The sequence below is a fragment of the Lolium perenne genome, chromosome 6, assembly GCF_019359855.2.
Source record: "Lolium perenne isolate Kyuss_39 chromosome 6, Kyuss_2.0, whole genome shotgun sequence".
NCBI classification, from domain to species: Eukaryota; Viridiplantae; Streptophyta; class Magnoliopsida; order Poales; family Poaceae; genus Lolium; species Lolium perenne.
This window is the reverse complement of record NC_067249.2, coordinates 24,598,651-24,623,195: the sequence shown is the minus strand read 5'-3', so window position 1 is coordinate 24,623,195 and position 24,545 is coordinate 24,598,651.

Genomic DNA, 24,545 nt, shown 5'->3' with positions numbered 1-24,545 from the left:
TATTGAGTGAAACCATTGAACCAAGGTTTATGTTCAGATTGTTATTCATCATCATATCACCTCTGATCATGTTCCATATGATGTCTCATGAGTAGTTCGTTTAGTTCTTGAGGACATGGGTGAAGTCTAAATGTTAGTAGTGAACTATGTTGATTGATATTCAATGTTATGATATTTAAGTTGTGGTGTTATTCTTCTAGTGGTGTCATGTGAACGTCGACTACATGATACTTCACCTTTATGGGCCTAGGGGAATAAATCTTGTATTCGTTTGCTAATTGTGGGGTTGCCGGAGTGACAGCAACCTGAACCCCCGTTGGTATATCGATGCAGGAGGGATAGAAGGATCTCAGAGTTTAAGGTTGTGGTTAGATTTATCTTAATTACTTTCTTGTATTTGCGGATGCTTGCAAGGGGTATAATCACAAGTATGTATTAGTCCTAGGAAGGGCGGTGCATTAGCATAGGTTCACCCACACAACACTTATCAAAACAATGAAGATTAATTAGCTATATGAAGCGAAAGCACTAGACTAAATTCTCGTGTGTCCTCAAGAACGTTTGGTCATTATAAGTAAACAAACCGGCTTGTCCTTTGTGCTAAAAAGGATTGGGCCACTCGCTGCAGTTATTACTCTCGCATTTTACTTACTTGTACTTTATTCATCTGTTATATTAAAACCCCCTGAATACTTGTCTGTGAGCATTTACAGTGAATCCTTCATCGAAACTGTTTGTCAACACCTTCGGCTCCTCGTTGGGTTCGACACTCTTATTTATCGAAAGTACTACGATACACCCCCTATACTTGTGGGTCATCAAGACTATTTTCTGGTGCCGTTGCCGGGGAGTGAAGCGCTATTGGTAAGTGGAATTGGTAAGGGAAACCTTTACTGTACGTGCTGATTTTATTTACACTTTCTTCTTGTAATTCATTATGGAGAGATCTTCTCTTGAATTCCTATTTGGAAAATCTACTGCTACTGCAAAGGTAGTGGATGAGGCGCCATGTGAGAAAGAGGTTCCATACAAAATACCTATGAAAATTATTGAACGTGTTGTGGATAACCGCTATGAAGGGGATGGAACAGTCCATCCTGGAGATCATTTACTGTTTTTACATGAATTATGCGGTTTATTCAAGTGTGCAGGTATTGCTATGGATGAAGTTAGGAAGAAACTATTCTCTATATCGCTGTCTGGTAAAACGGCGCATTGGTATAAATTGCTGAAGAATGGTGATTCTCTTGATTGGAAGGATATTGTGCCTCTATTTTATTCTAAATTCTATCCTCCAAGTGAAATTCACAAAGATCAGAACCGCATATATAATTTCTGGCCTCATGATGGAGAGAGTATTGCCCAAGCATGGGGGAGATTGAAGTCTTTAATGCTCAAATGCCCCATTCATGAGCTTCCTGGTAATATTATCATTGATAATTTCTATGCAAGACTTTCTTTTCAAGATAAAACCTTGCTGGATACTACTTGTTCTGGATCATTTACATGCAACAAAGAAGAGTTTAAAAGAGACCTTCTTGATCGGATCCAAGAGAATACTGAAGGATGGGAGAACGACAAAGGTAGAGAGTCAGGTATAAATTATGATTATGAATGCATTGAAACTTTTATGGATACTGATAAATTTCGTAATATGAGTGCTGCTTATGGTCTTGACTCTCAAGTTGTTGCAAATTTTTATAAAGCTTTTGCCTCTCATTTTGAATTGCCTAGGAAGAATTTTGATAAGTATCATGAACCGTACAAAGATAAAACTGATTCATCTATAAATAAATGTGGTGTAATTGAAACTGTTGATCATATCCTTCCTGAAGCTTATATTGAAAAAACTCCTTTCCCTGTTAAAATGAAAGAGTATTCTGTTATAACTAGTGCGGTTCATAAAAGTGCAAAGAAACCTATAGAACCTGAAGAACAAATAAAGGTTGAACCTGCTATTGCAATAGTTAAGGATCTTGTGACTGAAAATGTAGAAGATGGTCATATTATTTTCTGTGAAGATGCTTCTAATATTGTTTCGCATCCTAATAAGTCTAGGAAAGCCAGTGTTCCTATGCTCTCTGTTAGAATTGGTGATCATTGTTATTATGGTTTATGCGACATTGGTGCAAGTATTAGTGCCATACCTTATGAGCTCTATACGGAAATCATGCATGAAATTGGTTCTTGTGAACTTGAAGATATTGATGTGGTTATTCGGCTAGCTAATAGAGAAACTATCTCTCCTATTGGTATCGTTCGAGATGTGGAAGTTCTATGTGGTAAGATTAAATATCCTGCTGACTTTTTGGTACTTGGTTCTGCTGCTAGTAAGTCTTGTCCTATTATTTTTGGTAGACCTTTTCTAAATACTTGTGGAGCTGTTATAGATTGCAAGAAGGAAAAAATTGTGACTAAATTTGCTGGTGAATCTTATGAGTTTAATTTCTCCAAATTTGCCAAAACTCCTTATAAAGCTGATTTGCCTAATAATGATTTTAGAGTTGAACAGTGTGCGTCTATTGCTCTTGCTCCTAATAATCCTTTGCAGCAACATTCGGAGGATAGTGAGAGTGAAGTCTTTAGGGAAGAAAGGAATGAGCTTGATGAAATTTTCCTTCGTCAACCTATTCTTAAACATGACTTGCCGGTTGAAGATTTAGGTACAACACCACCACCAAAGGAAGATCTTGTTTTTGATTTGAAGCCACTACCTGATAATCTTAAGTATGCTCATATTGATGATAAGAAAATATATCCTGTTATTATTAGTTCTAAGCTTTCAGAATTTGAAGAAGAAAGGTTATTGGAAATATTGAAGAAACACCGAGGAGCTGTTGGCTATACTCTTGATGATTTGAAGGGGATTTCTCCCTCTATTTGCCAACATGCTATCAACATGGAATATGATGCAAAGCCTGTTGTTGAACATCAGCGTCGTCTAATTCCTAAGATGAAAGATGTGGTAAGGAATGAGGTATTAAAACTTCTTGAAGCTGGTATTATATATCCTATTGCTGATAGTAGATGGGTTAGTCCTGTGCATTGTGTTCCTAAGAAAGGAGGAATGACTGTTGTGCCTAATGATAATGATGAGCTCATCCCTCAAAGAGTAGTTGTAGGGTATAGAATGTGCATTGATTATCGGAAAGTTAATAAGGTTACTAAGAAAATCATTACCCTTTACCCTTTATTGATCAAATGTTAGAAAGGTTGTCTAAAAATACTCATTTTTGCTTTCTTGATGGTTATTCTGGGTTCTCACAAGTTGCTGTTAAAACTAAAGATCAAGAGAAAACCACTTTCACTTGTCCCTATGAAACTTATGCTTATAGACGTATGCCTTTTGGTTTATGTAATGCTCCTGCTACTTTTCAAAGATGCATGTCTGCTATTTTTCATGGCTTTTGTGAGAATATTGTAGAGGTATTCATGGATGATTTTTCTGTCTATGGGAATTCTTTTGATAATTGCTTGCGAAACCTTGATAAAGTTTTGCAGAGATGTGAAGAAACTAACCTTGTTCTTAATTGGGAGAAATGCCACTTTATGGTTAATGAAGGAATTGTATTGGGACATAAAATTTCTGAGAGAGGTATTGAAGTTGATAGAGCTAAAGTTGAAGCAATCGAGAAGATGCCCTATCCGAGGGATGTTAAAGGTATTCGTAGTGTTCTTGGTCATGCTGAGTTTTATAGGAGATTTATTAAAGATTTCTCCAAGATTTCAAAGCCTCTTACTAATCTTCTTCAAAAAGATGTACCTTTTGTTTTTGATGATGATTGTAAGGAAGTTTTTGAAACTCTAAAGAAAGCCTTAACAACTGCTCCTGTAGTTGAACCTCCTGATTGGAATTTACCTTTTGAAATTATGTGTGATGCTAGTGATTTTGCTGTAGGCGCTGTTCTTGGACAGCGAGTAGATAAAAAATTAAATGTTATTCATTGTGCTAGCAAAACTCTTGATGCTGCTCAAAGAAATTATGCTACAACTGAAAAAGAATTATTAGCTGTAGTGTTTGCTTGTGACAAGTTTAGATCCTATATTGTTGATTCAAAAGTCACAATTCATACTGATCATGCTGCAATTAGGTACCTTATGGAAAAGAAAGATGCTAAGCCTAGGCTTATTAGATGGGTACTTCTTTTGCAAGAATTTGATTTACATATTATAGATAGGAAAGGTGCTGATAATCCTGTTGCTGATAACTTATCTAGATTGGAAAATATTGCTTATGATCCTGTTCCTGTTAATGATAGTTTTCCAAATGAACAATTGGTTGTAATAAAGGTGAGCTCGCGAGATAGTCCTTGGTATGCTGATTATGCTAACTTTATTGTTTCCAAGTACTTGCCTCCAACCTTTTCAGCTCAGCAAAGGAGGAAATTCTTTTATGACTTGAGGCATTATTTTTGGGATGACCCACACTTATATAAACAAGGAGTGGATGGTATTATGCGAAGATGTGTTCCCGAATATGAACAACAAGAGATATTGAGTAAGTGTCATGGTAGTGCTTATGGAGGACATCACGCCGGAGATAGAACTGCGCAAAAAGTTCTACAATCAGGTTTCTATTGGCCAACTCTCTTCAAAGATGCAAGAAAGTTTATTTTATCTTGTGATGAATGTCAAAGGGTTGGTAATATCTCCAGACACAATGAAATGCCTATGAATTATACTCTTGTTATTGAACCATTCGAGTGTTGGGGATTTGACTTCATGGGTCCTTTCCCTTCTTCAGAAGGTAACACTCATATACTTGTCGCTGTTGATTATGTTACTAAATGGGTGGAAGCTATACCCACAAAAAGTGCTGATGGTGAGACTTCTTTAAAAATACTTTTAGATATTATTTTTCCTAGATTTGGAGTACCTAGATATATTATGACTGATGGAGGTTCTCATTTTATTCATGGTGGTTTTAGAAAAACTCTTGCTAAGTATGGTATTAATCATAGAATTGCTTCCGCTTATCATCCTCAAACTAGCGGGCAAGTAGAATTATCAAATAGAGAAATTAAATATATCTTGGGAAAGACTGTTAATAAATCCAGAAAGAACTGGGCTAGTAAATTAAAGGAAGCACTATGGGCTTATAGAACTGCTTATAAAAATCCCATGGGAATGTCACCTTACAAAATGGTTTATGGGAAAGCTTGTCATTTACCTTTAGAACTAGAGCACAAAGCTTATTGGGCTGTAAGAGAACTAAATAAAGATTCTAAACTTGCCGATAAGAAGAGATTGCTACAATTGAGTTCTCTAGATGAATGGAGAAGTGAAGCTTATGAAAATGCTAAACTCTTTAAAGAGAAAGTTAAGAAATGGCATGATAGAAGAATTATCAAAAGAGAATTTAATGTTGGAGATAAAGTCATATTGTATCGGTCTCGTCTCAGATTTTTTGCAGGGAAATTGCTCTCAAAATGGGAAGGACCATATGTCATTGTGGAGGTGTATCGTTCAGGGGCAATTAAAATTAGTTCTCTGCAAGGTGATGCCACACAAGTGGTGAATGGACAAAGACTCAAGCATTATATCTCCGGTGATTCTTATAATGAAGATGTTGATGTTATTCAAGTGGTAACTCCGGAAGCTTTCATCAAAGGCCAAATTGACAGTTCTGCAGAGTTTGACTTTGAATAGGTAACAGTACTGGTAATAAAAATTCCGCGTTTGACTTTCCGAACAATGTTTTTGCTATTTTCAGAAAATATGAAAAATTACGAGATCGAAACGGAGTGGAGGAGGCGCACGAGGGCGTGCCCCCATAGGCCGGCGCGGGCCCCAGCCTGGCCGTGCCGCCCTATGGTGACGGCCCCTCGGTGTCCCTCTCCGACTCTGGTTCGACCTGGTACTTTCCTTCTGTCGTGAAAATTTCTGCTATATAATCCCCCGGACCCCTGGAGGTCCGTATATCGTTTTCTTGTCGCGTTTTGTTTCGAGCTGTTTTCTGCCAGGATCCGTTTTGATCTAGAAGCACCATGGTCTCCAACAACAAGGACAAGGAGCCTTTGAGGGAAGAAGTCGAGAGCGAGGATGAAGGAGAAGTTGAGGAAGTTCCGCGAGTATACCCGCGTGCCACCGTTGCGAGCATCGGAGTGGTGGCAAATCCGTTCAACACCAAGAAAAGCGCACGGATTAGCACCGGAGGAGGAGTCCCACGTCATTACCTAGTGATGGCGTGTAACTCACACGTTCGTTGGGAACCCCAAGAGGAAGGTATGATGCGCATAGCAGCAAGTTTTCCCTCAGAAAGAAACCAAGGTTTATCGAACCAGTAGGAGTCAAGAAGCACGTTGAAGGTTGATGGCGGCGGGATGTAGTGCGGCGCAACACCAGAGATTCCGGCGCCAACGTGGAACCTGCACAACACAACCAAAGTACTTTGCCCCAACGAAACAGTGAGGTTGTCAATCTCACCGGCTTGCTGTAACAAAGGATTAACCGTATTGTGTGGAAGATGATTGTTTGCAGAAAACAGTAGAACAGTATTGCAGTAGATTGTATTTCAGTATAGAGAATTGGACCGGGGTCCACAGTTCACTAGAGGTGTCTCTCCCATAAGATAAACAGCATGTTGGGTGAACAAATTACAGTTGGGCAATTGACAAATAAAGAGGGCATGACCATGCACATACATATCATGATGAGTATAGTGAGATTTAATTGGGCATTACGACAAAGTACATAGACCGCCATCCAGCATGCATCTATGCCTAAAAAGTCCACCTTCAGGTTATCATCCGAACCCCCTCCAGTATTAAGTTGCTAACAACAGACAATTGCATTAAGTATTGCGCGTAATGTAATCAGTAACTACATCCTTGAACATAGCACCAATGTTTTATCCCTAGTGGCAACAGCACATCCACAACCTTAGAACTTTACATCCTTTGTCCCCGAGATATCAATGGAGGCATGAACCCACTATCGAGCATAAATACTCCCTCTTGGAGTTACAAGCATCTACTTGGCCAGAGCATCTACTAGTAATGGAGAGCATGCAAGATCATAAACAACACATAGACATAACTTTGATAATCAACATAACAAGTATTCTCTATTCATCGAATCCCAACAAACGCAACATATAGAATTACAGATAGATGATCTTGATCATGTTAGGCAGCTCACAAGATCCGACAATGAAGCACAATGGGGAGAAGACAACCATCTAGCTACTGCTATGGACCCATAGTCCAGGGGTAGACTACTCACATATCACTCCGGAGGCGACCATGGCGGCGTAGAGTCCTCCGGGAGATTAATCCCCTCTTCGGCAGGGTGCCGGAGGCGATCTCCTGAATCCCCCGAGATGGGATCGGCGGCGGCGGCATCTCTGGAAGGTTTTCCGTATCGTGGCTCTCGGTACTGGGGGTTTCGCGGCGGAGGCTTTAAGTAGGCGGAAGGGCAGGTCAAGAGGCGGCACGAGGGGCCCACACTACAGGCCGGCGCGGCCAGGGCTTGGGCCGCGCCACCCTGTAGTTTGGCCACCTCGTGGCCCCACTTCGTCTCCTCTTCGGTCTTCTGGAAGCTTCGTGGCAAAATAGGACCCTGGGCGTTGATTTCGTCCAATTCCGAGAATATTTCGTTACTAGGATTTCTGAAACCAAAAACAGCAGAAACAAAGAATCGGCACTTCGGCATCTTGTTAATAGGTTAGTTCCAGAAAATGCACGAATATGACATAAAGTGTGCATAAAACATGTAGATAACATCAATAATGTGGCATGGAACATAAGAAATTATCGATACGTTGGAGACGTATCAGCATCCCCAAGCTTAGTTCTGCTCGTCCCGAGCAGGTAAAACGATAACACAGATAATTTCTGGAGTGACATGCCATCATAACCTTGATCATACTATTTGTAAAGCATATGTAGTGAATGCAGCGATCAAAACAATGTATATGACATGAGTAAATAAGTGAATCAAAAAGCAAAGACTTTTCATGAATAGTACTTCAAGACAAGCATCAATAAGTCTTGCATAAGAGTTAACTCATAAAGCAATAATTCAAAGTAAAGGCATTGAAGCAACACAAAGGAAGATTAAGTTTCAGCGGTTGCTTTCAACTTATAACATGTATATCTCATGGATATTGTCAACATAGAGTAATATAATAAGTGCAATATGCAAGTATGTAGGAATCAATGCACAGTTCACACAAGTGTTTGCTTCTTGAGGTGGAGAGAAATAGGTGAACTGACTCAATATTGAAAGTAAAAGAATGGTCCTCCATAGAGGAAAAGCATCGATTGCTATATTTGTGCTAGAGCTTTGATTTTGAAAACATGAAACAATTTTGTCAACGGTAGTAATAAAGCATTTGTATCATGTAAATTATATCTTACAAGTTGCAAGCCTCATGCATAGTATACTAATAGTGCCCGCACCTTGTCCTAATTAGCATGGACTACCGGATCATCGCAATGCACATGTTTTAACCAAGTGTCACAAAGGGGTACCTCTATGCCGCCTGTACAAAGGTCTAAGGAGAAAGCTCGCATTGGATTTCTCGCTATTGATTATTCTCAACTTAGACATCCATACCGGGACAACATAGACAACAGATAATGGACTCCTCTTTTATGCATAAGCATGTAACAACAATTAATAATTTTCTCATATGAGATTGAGGATATATGTCCAAAACTGAAACTTCCACCATGGATCATGGCTTTAGTTAGCGGCCCAATGTTCTTCTCTAACAATATGCATGCTTAACCATAAGGTGGTAGATCTCTCTTACTTCAGACAAGACGAACATGCATAGCAACTCACATGAAATTCAACAAAGAGTAGTTGATGGCGTCCCCAGTGAACATGGTTATCGCACAACAAGCAACTTAATAAGAGATAAAGTGCATAAGTACATATTCAATACCACAATAGTTTTTAAGCTATTTGTCCCATGAGCTATATATTGCAAAGGTGAATGATGGAATTTTAAAGGTAGCACTCAAGCAATTTACTTTGGAATGGCGGAAAATACCATGTAGTAGGTAGGTATGGTGGACACAAATGGCATAGTAGTTGGCTCAAGTATTTTGGATGCATGAGAGGTATTCCCTCTCGATACAAGGTTTAGGCTAGCAAGGCTTATTTGAAACAAACACAAGGATGAACCGGTGCAGCAAAACTCACATAAAAGACATATTGAAAACATTATAAGACTCTACACCGTCTTCCTTGTTGTTCAAACTCAATACTAGAAATTATCTAGACCTTAGAGAAACCAAATATGCAAACCAAATTTTAGCATGCTCTATGTATTTCTTCATTAATGGGTGCAAAGCATATGGTGCAAGAGCTTAAACATGAGCACAACAATTGCCAATTATCACATTACCCAAGACATTTATAGCAATTACTACATGTATCATTTTCCAATTCCAACCATATAACAATTTAACGAAGAAGAAACTTCGCCATGAATACTATGAGTAGAGCCTAAGGACATACTTGTCCATATGCTACAGCGGAGCGTGTCTCTCTCCCATAAAGTGAATGCTAGGATCCATTTTATTCAAACAAAACAAAAAACAAAAACAAACCGACGCTCCAAGCAAAGCACATAGGATGTGATGGAATAAAAATATAGTTTCAGGGGAGGAACCTGATAATGTTGTTGATGAAGAAGGGGATGCCTTGGGCATCCCCAAGCTTAGACGCTTGAGTCTTCTTAGAATATGCAGGGGTGAACCACCGGGGCATCCCCAAGCTTAGAGCTTTCACTCTCCTTGATCATGTTGCATCATACTCCTCTCTTGATCCTTGAAAACTTCCTCCACACCAAACTTAGAACAACTCATTAGAGGGTTAGCGACAATAAAAATTAACATGTTCAGAGGTGACACAATCATTCTTAACACTTCTGGACATTGCATAAAGCTACTGGACATTAATGGATCAAAGAAATTCATCCAACATAGCAAAAGAGGCAATGCGAAATAAAAGGCAGAATCTGTCAAAACAGAACAGTTCGTATTGACGAATTTTATCGAGGCACCAGACTTGCTCAAATGAAAATTCTCAAATTGAATGAAAGTTGCGTACATATCTGAGGATCACTCACGTAAATTGGCATAATTTTCTGAGTTACCTACAGAGAAAACAGCCCAGATTCGTGACAGCAAAGAAATCTGTTTCTGCGCAGTAATCCAAATCTAGTATGAACTTTACTATCAACGACTTTACTTGGCACAACAAAACACTAAACTAAGATAAGGAGAGGTTGCTACAGTAGTAAACAACTTCCAAGACACAAAATAAAAACCAAGTACTGTAGTAAAAACATGGGTTGTCTCCCATAAGCGCTTTTCTTTAACTCCTTTCAGCTAGGCGCAGAAAGTGTGTATCAAGTATTATCAAGAGATGAAGTGTCAACATCATAATTTGTTCTAATAATAGAATCAAAAGGTAACTTCATTCTCTTTCTAGGGAAGTGTTCCATACCTTTCTTGAGAGGAAATTGATATTTTATATTACCTTCCTTCATATCAATGATAGCACCAACGGTTCGAAGAAAAGGTCTTCCCAATATGATGGGACAAGATGCATTGCATTCAATATCCAAGACAACAAAATCAACGGGGACAAGGTTATTGTTAACGGTAATGCGAACATTATCAACTTTCCCCAAAGGTTTCTTTGTAGAATGATCAGCAAGATTAACATCCAAATAACAATTTTTCAGCGGTGGCAAGTCAAGCATATTATAGATTTTCTTAGGCATAACAGAAATACTTGCACCAAGATCACATAAAGCATTACAATCAAAATCTTTAACCTTCATCTTAATGATGGGCTCCCAACCATCCTCTAGCTTTCTAGGAATAGAGGCTTCGCGCTCTAGTTTCTCTTCTCTAGCTTTTATGAGAGCATTTGTAATATGTTGCGTGAAAGCCAAATTTATAGCACTAGCGTTAGGACTTTTAGCAAGTTTTTGCAAGAACTTTATAACTTCAGAGATGTGGCAATCATCAAAATTCAAACCATTATAATCTAAAGCAATGGGATCATCATCCCCAATGTTGGAAAAAAATTCAGCAGTTTTATCACAAGCAATTTCAGCAGTTTTAGCAGTTTCAGGCAGTTTCTCGCGCTTTGCATTAGAAGTGGAAACACTGCTAACACAAATTCTTTTATTATTAATAGTAGGAGGTGCAGCAACATGTGTAGCATTAGCATTACTAGTGGTGGTAATAGTCCAAACTTTAGCTACATTCTTCTCTTTAGCTAGTTTTTCATTTTCTTCTCTATCCCACCTAGCACGCAGTTCAGCCATTAATATTATATTCTCATTAATTCTAACTTGGATGGCATTTGCTGTAGTAACAATTTTATTATGATGATTCTCATTAGGCATAACTTTCGATTTCAAAAGATCAACATCAGCAGCAAGACTATCGACTTTAGAAGCAAGTATATCAATTTTCCCAAGCTTTTCTTCAACAGATTTGTTAAAAACAGTTTGTGTACTAATAAATTCTTTAAGCATGGCTTCAAGTCCAGGGGGTGTGTTCCTATTATTGTTGTAAGAATTCCCATAAGAATTACCATAGCCGTTGCCATTATTGTAAGGATATGGCCTATAGTTGTTACTAGAATTGTTCCGGTAAGCATTGTTGTTGAAATTATTATTTTTAATGAAGTTGACATCAACATGTTCTTCTTGTGCAACCAATGAAGCTAACGGAACATTATTAGGATCAACATTTGTCCTATCATTCACAAGCATAGACATAATAGCATCAATCTTATCACTCAAGGAAGAGGTTTCTTCGACAGAATTTACCTTCTTACCTTGTGGAGCTCTTTCCGTGTGCCATTCAGAGTAGTTGATCATCATATTATCAAGAAGCTTTGTTGCTTCACCAAGAGTGATGGACATAAAGGTACCTCCAGCAGCTGAATCCAATAAATTCCGCGAAGAAAAATTCAGTCCTGCATAGAAGGTTTGGATGATCATCCAAGTAGTCAGTCCATGGGTTGGGCAATTTTTAACCAAAGATTTCATTCTTTCCCAAGCTTGAGCAACATGTTCAGTATCTAATTGTTTAAAATTCATTATGCTACTCCTCAAAGATATAATTTTAGCAGGGGGATAATATCTACCAATAAAAGCATCCTTGCATTTAGTCCATGAATCAATACTATTCTTAGGCAGAGATAGCAACCAATCTTTAGCTCTTCCTCTTAATGAGAAAGGGAACAATTTTAATTTTATAATGTCACCATCTACATATTTATACTTTTGCATTTCACATAGTTCAACAAAATTATTAAGATGGGCAGTAGCATCCTCAGAACTAACACCAGAAAATTGCTCTCGCATAACAAGATTCAGTAAAGCAGGTTTAATTTCAAAGAATTCTACTGTAGTAGCAGGTGGAGCAATAGGTGTGCATAAGAAATCATTATTATTTGTGGTTGTGAAGTCACACAACTTAGTATTTTCAGGGTTGGCCATTTTAGCAACAGTAAGTAAAGCAAACTAGATAAAGTAAATGCAAGTAACTAATTTTTTGTGTTTTTGATATAGCAAACAAGATAGCAAATAAAGTAAAACTAGCAACTAATTTTTTTGTATTTTGATTTAGTGCAGCAAACAAAGTAGTAAATAAAACTAAGCAAGACAAAAACAAAGTAAAGAGATTGGGAAGTGGAGACTCCCCTTGCAGCGTGTCTTGATCTCCCCGGCAACGGCGCCAGAAAAAGAGCTTGATGGCGTGTAACTCACACGTTCGTTGGGTACCCCAAGAGGAAGGTATGATGCGCACAGCAGCAAGTTTTCCCTCAGAAAGAAACCAAGGTTTATCAAACCAGTAGGAGTCAAGAAGCACGTTGAAGGTTGATGGCGGCGGGATATAGTGCGGCGCAACACCAGAGATTCCGGCGCCAACGTGGAACCTGCACAACACAACCAAAGTACTTTGCCCCAACGAAACAGTGAGGTTGTCAATCTCGCCGGCTTGCTGTAACAAAGGATTAATCGTATTGTGTGGAAGATGATTGTTTGCAGAAAACAAGAGAACGGTATTGCAAGAGATTGTATTTCAAGATAGAGAATTGGACCGGGGTCCACAGTTCACTAGAGGTGTCTCTCCCATAAGATAAACAGCATGTTGGGTGAACAAATTACAGTTGGGCAATTGACAAATAAAGAGGGCATGACCATGCACATACATATCATGATGAGTATAGTGAGATTTAATTGGGCATTACGACAAAGTACATAGACCGCCATCCAGCATGCATCTATGCCTAAAAAGTCCACCTTCAGGTTATCATCCGAACCCCCTCCAGTATTAAGTTGCTAACAACAGACAATTGCATTAAGTATTGCGCGTAATGTAATCAGTAACTACATCTTTGAACATAGCACCAATGTTTTATCCCTAGTGGCAACAGCACATCCACAACCTTAGAACTTTCTGTCACTGTCCCAGATATCAATGGAGGCATGAACCCACTATCGAGCATAAATACTCCCTCTTGGAGTTACAAGCATCTACTTGGCCAGAGCATCTACTAGTAACGGAGAGCATGCAAGATCATAAACAACACATAGACATAACTTTGATAATCAACATAACAAGTATTCTCTATTCATCGGATCCCAACAAACGCAACATATAGAATTACAGATAGATGATCTTGATCATGTTAGACAGCTCACAAGATCCGACAATGAAGCACAATGGGGAGAAGACAACCATCTAGCTACTGCTATGGACCCATAGTCCAGGGGTAGACTACTCACACATCACTCCGGAGGCGACCATGGCGGCGTAGAATCCTCCGGGAGATGAATCCCCTCTCCGGCAGGGTGCCGGAGGCGATCTCCTGAATCCCCCGAGATGGGATCGGCGGCGGCGGCGTCTCTGGAAGGTTTTCCGTATCGTGGCTCTCGGTACTGGGGGTTTCGCGACGGAGGCTTTAAGTAGGCGGAAGGGCAGGTCAAGAGGCGGCACGAGGGGCCCACACTACAGGCCGGCGCGGCCAGGGCTTGGGCCACGCCGCCCTGTAGTCTGGCCACCTCGTGGCCCCACTTCGTCTCCTCTTCGGTCTTCTGGAAGCTTCGTGGCAAAATAGGACCCTAGGCGTTGATTTTGTCCAATTCCGAGAATATTTCGTTACTAGGATTTCTGAAACCAAAAACAGCAGAAAACAGCAACTGGCACTTCGGCATCTTGTTAATAGGTTAGTTCCAGAAAATGCACGAATATGACATAAAGTGTGCATAAAACATGTAGATAACATCAATAATGTGGCATGGAACATAAGAAATTATCGATACGTTGGAGACGTATCACCTAGCTCCAAGGACATCTCCTCCAGGCACCTACAAACCCTTCCACATTCTAATTCATAATAATCAAACTGAAAGGGTTCCCAAGGCAGTATTGCCTAGCAATTGGGATATAGATCGTTCTGACACTGCAGGAAGGATGAAGCCTGAAGCTGAAGAGTGGGGAAACAACTCTAAGAGTTGGGACTCACCGTCTGACATACTTCTTAACCGCGTCGAGCAAAACTCGGAGCTGATCCGCAACCTCACTTACGAGATTGATGAACTAAAGGAGCTGGTTAAGAAGCTTATCAAGGATTCACCATCATCACCGAAGGAGGAATTCATCATCGGTATTGGCATCCCCTTGGTTTGTTCCAAGCTTGGGGGAGTGCCGCAGTATCACATCATCACTATCTTTTACCTTTTTACTATGAAGTAGTGTCATATCATGAGTAGGGAAGTTATCATATAAGATGGTTTGCAGTGTGGAAATATCTCTCTTTAGTTAGTTATCTATGTATCCCTTAGTGTGAGTTATCGTTATGGAATATTAATGAGAAGTTTTATCATTTACATATTGCACATCTTATTTTAGTTTGCAATCCCTATTATGTGATTGATCTTGTTGTTAGTATTGGTATCACTTTGGGAGCATTGAGTAAATCTATTTGGTTTTGGCAAACTTAGCATTGGTCAATAGCAACAATACTTTGAGTTTAAGTAGAAAAGAGGAAATACATGTAGATATGTTGTTTCATTATCTTTCTTTCTTGTTAGCTATGAGCTTAGTATTCTGAAGTTAAAATTATTTGTGCTTACAAGAAAGATGCATGATTGTTTCTATCACATGTATATTTGTTTGTTTCCCTCAACTCTTATGCTTGCTAACCAACCTTGCTAGCCAAAGACCTGTACTGAGAGGGAATGCTTCTCGTGCATCCAAACCCTTAAACCAAACCTATGCCATCAGTGTCCACCATAACTACCTACTATGTGGTATTTTGCGCCACTCCAAGTAAATACTTCATGTGCTACCTTCAAACAATTCAAAAGTTATCATCCCTTATTTGTGTCAATGTTTTATAGCTCATGAGGAAGTATGTGGTGTTTATCTTTCGATCTTGTCATTTACTTCTGACAGACTTTCACAATGGACTAGTGGCTTCATCCGCTTATCCAATAACTTTGCAAAAAGAGCTGGCAATGGGGTTCTCAGCCCTAATTAAATTAACTCTCATTAATAATCCTCTTCACATGTTTTGCTCTGATTCATCAGTAAGCAACTTAATTTTGCAATAGACACTCCTCCATGGTATGTGAAATGTTGGAAGGCACCCGAGGATTCGGTTAGCCATGGCTTGAGAAAGCAAAGGTTGGGAGGAGTGTCATCCTTAAATAAACTAAAGTACTTGTGTAAACAAAAGAGAAGAGGGATGATCTACCTTGCTGGTAGAGATAACGTCCTTCACGGGAGCCGCTCTTGAAAGTCTGGTTGATAAGGTAGTTAGAGTACCCGCTACCATTCGTTGACAACAACAAACACCTCTCAAAACTTTACTTTTATGCTCTCTATATGATTTCAAAACTTGAAAAGCTCTAGCACATGATTTAATCCCTGCTTCCCTCTGCGAAGGGCCTATCTTTTATTTTCATGTTGAGTCAGTAAACCTATTTCCCTCCATCTTAAGCAAGCAATTGAATTGTTGTGATCCAACCATCTATATTGTGATATATTTAATCATGCCTTTTATTCTTCCTTGATTAGTACAAGTTTTATCTGAATGAATATAGCCTTTATCAATGATTATGAGGAGATTATTATGATTGAGTATGCAAGTTTTGCTATAAGCTTTAATATAAGAGCGCTGCTCGATAAATAAGTACAATCTGTTAAATGTTCTCTGACCAAGAACGAAGTTTGCCATCACCAATTATGATTTCCTATGCACCTTTATTTGTGATTTCTTTTTACCTGTTTCAAGTTGAATCATATTGGGAAGTTGTTCACTAGAATGTCTTGTGTGAATTAATATGATGCTTCTTGTCCGAATTTTATTTATCGACTCTTCACTCCATAAACATGTGGTCTTGTTTACCGAGTTCAGTTTCGCTTGGGGACAAGCGAAGTCTAAGCTTGGGGGGAGTTGATACGTTCATTTTGCATCACCCTTTTATATCATAATTTACTGTTATTCATTGATATATTTCATATTTAGAGATGATACTTATGTTATTTCATCTATTTTGCATGTTTCATGATTATTGGAGAATCATTCACCGGAGCCAGGATTCTGCTGGAAAAAGCACCGTCAGAATGCAATATTTCTGGAGATCAACAATTGACGGAAGTTACACCGAAGATCTTATTTTTCCCGAAGACGAAGCCAGCCAAAAGGAGGGACCGAGGAGGGCCGCCATGGCCCCCCCCATAGGCCGGCGCGGGCCCTAGCCTGGCCGCGCCGCCTTGTGGGGAGGGGGCCCACAGCCCCCTTCGGCCGCCTCTCCTTCGCGTACTTCTTCGTCCCGAAAACCTAAGCTCCAGGAAATAATCGCGAGGAGACACAGCCGCCTCTGCGGGACGGAAAACACCAGAGAGAAAAGAGCTCTCCGGCTGGTGATGCGTGTGGTTGGCACGTCCGTTGGGAACCCCAAGAGGAAGGTGTGATGCGCACAGCGGCAAGTTTCCCTCAGTAAGAAACCAAGGTTTAATCGGACCAGTAGGAGTCAAGAAGCACGTTGAAGGTTGATGGCGGCGAGATGTAGTGCGGCGCAACACCAGTGATTCCGGCGCCAACGTGGAACCTGCACAACACAACCAAAGTACTTTGCCCCAACGAAACAGTGAGGTTGTCAATCTCACCGGCTTGCTGTAACAAAGAGTTAACCGTATTGTGTGGAAGATGATTGTTTGCAGAAAATAGTAGAACAAGTATTGCAGTAGATTGTATTTCAGTAAAGAGAATTGGACCGGGGTCCACAGTTCACTAGAGGTGTCTCTCCCATAAGACGAACAGCATGTTGGGTGAACAAATTACAGTTGGGCAATTGACAAATAAAGAGAGCATGACCATGCACATACATATCATGATGAGTATAGTGAGATTTAATTGGGCATTACGACAAAGTACATAGACCGTCATCCAACTGCATCTATGCCTAAAAAGTCCACCTTCAGGTTATCATCCGAACCCCTTCCAGTATTAAGTTGCTAACAACAGACAATTGCATTAAGTATGGTGCGTAATGTAACTAGTGACTACATCCTTGAACATAGCACTAATGTTTTATCCCTAGTGGCAACAGCACAACACAACCTTAGAACTTTCTCGTCACTGTCCTGTGTCAATGCAGGCATGAACCCACTATCGAGCATAAGTACTCCCTCTTGGAGTTAATAGAAAAAACTTGGCCATAGTATCTACTAGTAACGGAGAGCATGCAAGATCATAAACAACACATAGATATAACTTTGATAATCAACATAACAAGTATTCTCTATTCATCGGATCCCAACAAACGCAACATATAGAATTACAGATAGATGATCTTGATCATGTTAGGCAGCTCACAAGATCCGACAATGATAGCACAATGGGGAGAAGACAACCATCTAGCTACTGCTATGGACCCATAGTCCAGGGGTAGACTACTCACACATCACACCGGAGGCGACCATGGCGGCGTAGAGTCCTCCGGGAGATGATTCCCCTCTCCGGCAGGGTGCGGAGGCGATCTCTGGATCCCCGAGATGGGATCGGCGTTGGCGGCGTCTCACGGAAGGTTTTCCGTATCGTGGCTCTCTGCACCGGGGGTTTCGTCACGGAGGCTATTTGTAGGCGGAAGGGCAGGTCAAGAGGCGGCACGGGGCCCCACACCACGGGCCGCGCGGCCAAGGGGGCCGCGCCGCCCTAGGGTGTGGCCCCTCCGTGGCCCCTCTTCGTCTCTCCTTCGGACTTCCGGAAGCTTCGTGAGAAAATAGGCCCCCGGGCTTTGATTTCGTCCAATTCCGAGAATATTTCCTTACTAGGATTTCTGAAACCAAAAACAGCAGAAAACTTGACAAGAATCGGCACTTCGGCATCTTGTTAATAGGTTAGTTCCAGAAAATGCACGAATATGACATAAAGTGTGCATAAAACATGTAGATAACATCAATAATGTGGCATGGAACATAAGAAATTATCGATACGTCGGAGACGTATCAGCATCCCCAAGCTTAGTTCTGCTCGTCCAGCAGGTAAAACGATAACACGTATAATTTCTGGAGTGACATGCCATCATAATCTTGATCATACTATTTGTAAAGCATATGTAGTGAATGCAGCGATCAAAACAATGTATATGACATGAGTAAACAAGTGAATCATATAGCAAAGACTTTTCATGAATAGCACTTCAAGACAAGCATCAATAAGTCTTGCATAAGAGTTAACTCATAAAGCAATAATTCAAAGTAAAGGCATTGAAGCAACACAAAAGAAGATTAAGTTTCAGCGGTTGCTTTCAACTTGTAACATGTATATCTCATGGATATTGTCAACATAGAGTAATATAATAAGTGCAATAAGCAAGTATGTAGGAATCAATGCACAGTTCACACAAGTGTTTGCTTCTTGAGGTGGAGAGAAATAGGTGAACTGACTCAACATTGAAAGTAAAAGAATGGTCCTCCATAGAGGAAAAGCATCGATTGCTATATTTGTGCTAGAGCTTTGATTTTGAAAACATGAAACAATTTTGTCAACGGTAGTAATAAAGCATATGTATCATGTAAATTATATCTTATAAGTTGCAAGCCTCATGCATAGTGTACTAATAGTGCCCGCACCTTGTCCTAATTAGCTTGGACTACCGGATCATCACAATGCATTGTTTTTACCAAGTGTCACAAAGGGGTACCTCTATGCCGCCTGTACAAAGGTCTAAGGAGAAAGCTCGCATTGGATTTCTCGCTATTGATTATTCTTCAACTTAGACATCCATACCGGGACAACATAGACAACAGATAATGGACTCCTCTTTTATGCATAAGCATATACCAACAATTAATAATTTTCTCATTTGAGATTTGAGGATTGTTGTCCAAAACTGAAACTTCCACCATGAAGCATGGCTTTAGTTAGCGGCCCAATGTTCTTCTCTAACATATGCATGCTTAACCATATGGTGGTAGATCTCTCTTACTTCAGACAAGACGGACATGCATAGCAACTCACATGAAATTCAACAATGAATAGTTGATGGCGTCCCCAGTGAACATGGTTATCGCACAACAAGCAACTTAATAAGAGATAAAGTGCATAATTACATATTCAATACCACAATAGTTTTTAAGCTATTTGTCCCATGAGCTATATATTGCAAAGGTGAATGATGGAATTTTAAAGGTAGCACTCAAGCAATTTACTTTGGAATGGCGGAAAAATACCATGTAGTATAGGTAGGTATGGTGGACACAAATGGCATAGTGGTTGGCTCAAGTATTTGGATGCATGAGAAGTATTCCCTCTCGATACAAGGTTTAGGCTAGCAAGGCTTATTTGAAACAAACACAAGGATGAACCGGTGCAGCAAAACTCACATAAAAGACATATTGAAAACATTATAAGACTCTACACCGTCTTCCTTGTTGTTCAAACTCAAAACTAGAAATTATCTAGACCTTAGAGAAACCAAATATGCAAACCAAATTTTTAGCATGCTCTATGTATTTCTTCATTAATGGGTGCAAAGCATATGATGCAAGAGCTTAATCATGAGCACAACAATTGCCAAGTATCACATTACCCAAGACATTTATAGCAATTACTACATGTATCATTTTCCAATTCCAACCATATAACAATTTAACGAAGGAGAAACTTCGCCATGAATACTATGAGTAGAAACCAAGGACATACTTGTCCATATGCTACAGCGGAGCGTGTCTCTCTCCCATAAAGTGAATGCTAGGATCCATTTTATTCAAACAAAACAAAAAAACAAAAACAAACCGACGCTCCAAGAAAAGCACATAAGATGTGATGGAATAAAAATATAGTTTCAGGGGAGGAACCTGATAATGTTGTCGATGAAGAAGGGGATGCCTTGGGCATCCCCAAGCTTAGACGCTTGAGTCTTCTTGATATATGCAGGGGTGAACCACCGGGTGCATCCTCAAGCTTAGAGCTTTCACTCTCCTTGATCATGTTGCATCATACTCCTCTCTTGATCCTTGAAAACTTCCTCCACACCAAACTCGAAACAACTCATTAGAGGGTTAGTGCACAATATAAATTGACATATTCAGAGGTGACACAATCATTCTTAACACTTCTGGACATTGCATAATGCTACTGGACATTAATGGATCAAAGAAATTCATCCAACATAGCGAAAGAGGCAATGCGAAATAAAAGGCAGAATCTGTCAAAACAGAACAGTTCTTATTGACGAATTTTAAAATGGCACCAGACTTGCTCAAATGAAAATGCTCAAATTGAATGAAAGTTGCGTACATATCTGAGGATCATGCACGTAAATTGGCTTAATTTTCTGAGCTACCTGCAGGGAGGTAGACTCAGATTCGTGACAGCAAAGAAATCTGGAACTGTGCAGTAATCCAAATCTAGTACTTACTTTTCTATCAACGGCTTAACTTGGCACAACAAAACACAAAACTAAGATAAGGAGAGGTTGCTACAGTAGTAAACAACTTCCAAGACACAAAATAAAAACAAAGTACTGTAGGTAAAAACATGGGTTGTCTCCCATAAGCGCTTTTCTTTAACGCCTTTCAGCTAGGCGCAGAAAGTGTGTATCAAGTATTATCGAAGGGTGGTACTTCTACAGCGGGGTGTGGAGTTTTCTCAACTAGGCATAGTATATTGGATACATAAGTTTCAGCATCTCCCTTTTCATTAGTCTTAGGCGTGCTACTCTCATCAAACAAATTTTCAGGAACTAGCCAAGCATAGTTATTTTCTAATGCATCATTCATAGCTAAGAGCTTACATGGTATTGGTGCTTTGATCTCCCCTCCATCATCAATATTATTAGTGTATCTTATTCTATCCATATCCATCCTTTCAAGGAGACTAACAAAATTAGTAGGAGAACCAAGCATATTAAATTTAGCAAACACCTTTCTAGCTTCTCTTGCTAGACCACCAAATTCTCTAAGAAGGGTTTCTAATACAAAATCTTTCTTTTCCCCCTCTTCCATATCACCAAGTGTGAAAAACATGTGTTGGATTATAGGATTAAGATTAACAAATTTAGTTTCCAACAAAGTAACTAAATGCGCAGCAGCAATTTCATAAGTAGGCGCAAGGTCTACCAAGTGTCTATCTTCAAAATTTTCAATAGTACTAACATGATTGAAAAATTCTTCTATATTATTTCTCCCAACTATAGACCCACGTCCTACCGGTATGTTTTTTGTGGTAAAATTAAAAGGAAACATGATGAATAAAGTAAATGCAAGTAAACTAATTTTTTTGTGTTTTAGATATAGCAAACAAGATAGCAAATAAAGTAAAACTAGCAACTAATTTTTTTGTATTTTGATTTAGTGCAGCAAACAAAGTAGTAAATAAAACTAAGCAAGACAAAAACAAAGTAAAGAGATTGAGAAGTGGAGACTCCCCTTGCAGCGTGTCTTGATCTCCCCGGCAACGGCGCCAGAAATTTTGCTTGATGCGTGTGGTTGGCACGTCCGTTGGGAACCCCAAGAGGAAGGTGTGATGCGCACAGCGGCAAGTTTCCCTCAGTAAGAAACCAAGGTTTAATCGGACCAGTAGGAGTCAAGAAGCACGTTGAAGGTTGATGGCGGCGAGATGTAGTGCGGCGCAACACCAGTGATTCCGGCACCAACGTGGAACCTGCACAACACAACCAAAGTACTTTGCCCCAACGAAACAGTGAGGTTGTCAATCTCACCGGCTTGCTGTAACAAAGAGTTAACCGTATTGTGTGGAAGATGATTGTTTGCAGAAAACAGTAGAACAAGTATTGCGAGAGATTGTATTTCAAGAAAGAGAATTGGACCGGGGTCCATAGTTCACTAGAGGTGTCTCTCCCATAAGACGAACAGCATGTTGGGTGAACAAATTACAGTTGGGCAATTGACAAATAAAGAGAGCATGACCATGCACATACATATCATGATGAGTATAGTGAGATTTAATTGGGCATTACGACAAAGTACATAGACCGTCATCCAACTGCATCTATGCCTAAAAAGTCCACCTTCAGGTTATCATCCGAACCCCTTCCAGTATTAAGTTGCTAACAACAGACAATTGCATTAATTATGTGGTGCGTAATGTAACTAGTGACTACATCCTTGAACATAGCACTAATGTTTTATCCCTAGTGGCAACAGCACAACACAACCTTAGAACTTTCTCATCCTTGTCCCAGGTGTCAATGCAGGCATGAACCCACTATCGAGCATAAGTACTCCCTCTTGGAGTTAATAGCAAAAACTTGGCCAGAGTATCTACTAGTAACGGAGAGCATGCAAGATCATAAACAACACATAGATATAACTTTGATAATCAACATAACAAGTATTCTCTATTCATCGGATCCCAACAAACGCAACATATAGAATTACAGATAGATGATCTTGATCATGTTAGGCAGCTCACAAGATCCGACAATGATAGCACAATGGGGAGAAGACAACCATCTAGCTACTGCTATGGACCCATAGTCCAGGGGTAGACTACTCACACATCACACCGGAGGCGACCATGGCGGCGTAGAGTCCTCCGGGAGATGATTCCCCTCTCCGGCAGGGTGCCGGAGGCGATCTCCTGGATCCCCCGAGATGGGATCGGCGTTGGCGGCGTCTCTGGAAGGTTTTCCGTATCGTGGCTCTCGGTACTGGGGGTTTCGTCACGGAGGCTATTTGTAGGCGGAAGGGCAGGTCAAGAGGCGGCACGGGGGCCCCACACCACAGGGCCGCGCGGCCAAGGGGGGGGCCGCGCCGCCCTAGGGTGTGGCCCCTCCGTGGCCCCTCTTCGTCTCTCCTTCGGACTTCTGGAAGCTTCGTGAGAAAATAGGCCCCTGGGCTTTGATTTCGTCCAATTCCGAGAATATTTCCTTACTAGGATTTCTGAAACCAAAAACAGCAGAAACAAGAATCGGCACTTCGGCATCTTGTTAATAGGTTAGTTCCAGAAAATGCACGAATATGACATAAAGTGTGCATAAAACATGTAGATAACATCAATAATGTGGCATGGAACATAAGAAATTATCGATACGTCGGAGACGTATCAGCTGGCAGGAATCCGCCGGGGAAATTCCCTCCCGGAGGGGGAAATCGACGCCATCGTCATCGTCATCGAGCTGGACTTCATTGGGATCATCATCACCATCATCTCCACCATCGACACCGCCATCTCCACCGCTGCACCTCGTCACCGCTGTAACATCTAGGGTTGAATCTTGATTGTTTGATAGGGGAAACTCTCCCGGTATTGATTACTCCTTGTTATTGATGCTATTGAGTGAAACCATTGAACCAAGGTTTATGTTCAGATTGTTATTCATCATCATATCACCTCTGATCATGTTCCATATGATGTCTCGTGAGTAGTTCGTTTAGTTCTTGAGGACATGGGTGAAGTCTAAATGTTAGTAGTGAACTATGTTGATTGATATTCAATGTTATGATATTTAAGTTGTGGTGTTATTCTTCTAGTGGTGTCATGTGAACGTCGACTACATGATACTTCACCTTTATGGGCCTAGGGGAATACATCTTGTATTCGTTTGCTAATTGCGGGGTTGCCGGAGTGACAACAACCTGAACCCCCGTTGGTATATCGATGTAGGAGGGATAGCAGGATCTCAGAGTTTAAGGCTGTGGTTAGATTTATCTTAATTACTTTCTTGTATTTGCGGATGCTTGCAAGGGGTATAATCACAAGTATGTATTAGTCCTAGGAAGGGCGGTGCATTAGCATAGGTTCACCCACACAACACTTATCAAAACAATGAAGATTAATTTGCTATATGAAGCGAAAGCACTAAACTAAATTCTCGTGTGTCCTCAAGAACGTTTGGTCATTATAAGTAAACAAACCGGCTTGTCCTTTGTGCTAAAAAGGATTGGGCCACTCGCTGCAGTTATTACTCTCGCATTTTACTTACTTGTACTTTATTCATCTGCTATATTAAAACCCCCTGAATACTTGTCTGTGAGCATTTACAGTGAATCCTTCATCGAAACTGCTTGTCAACACCT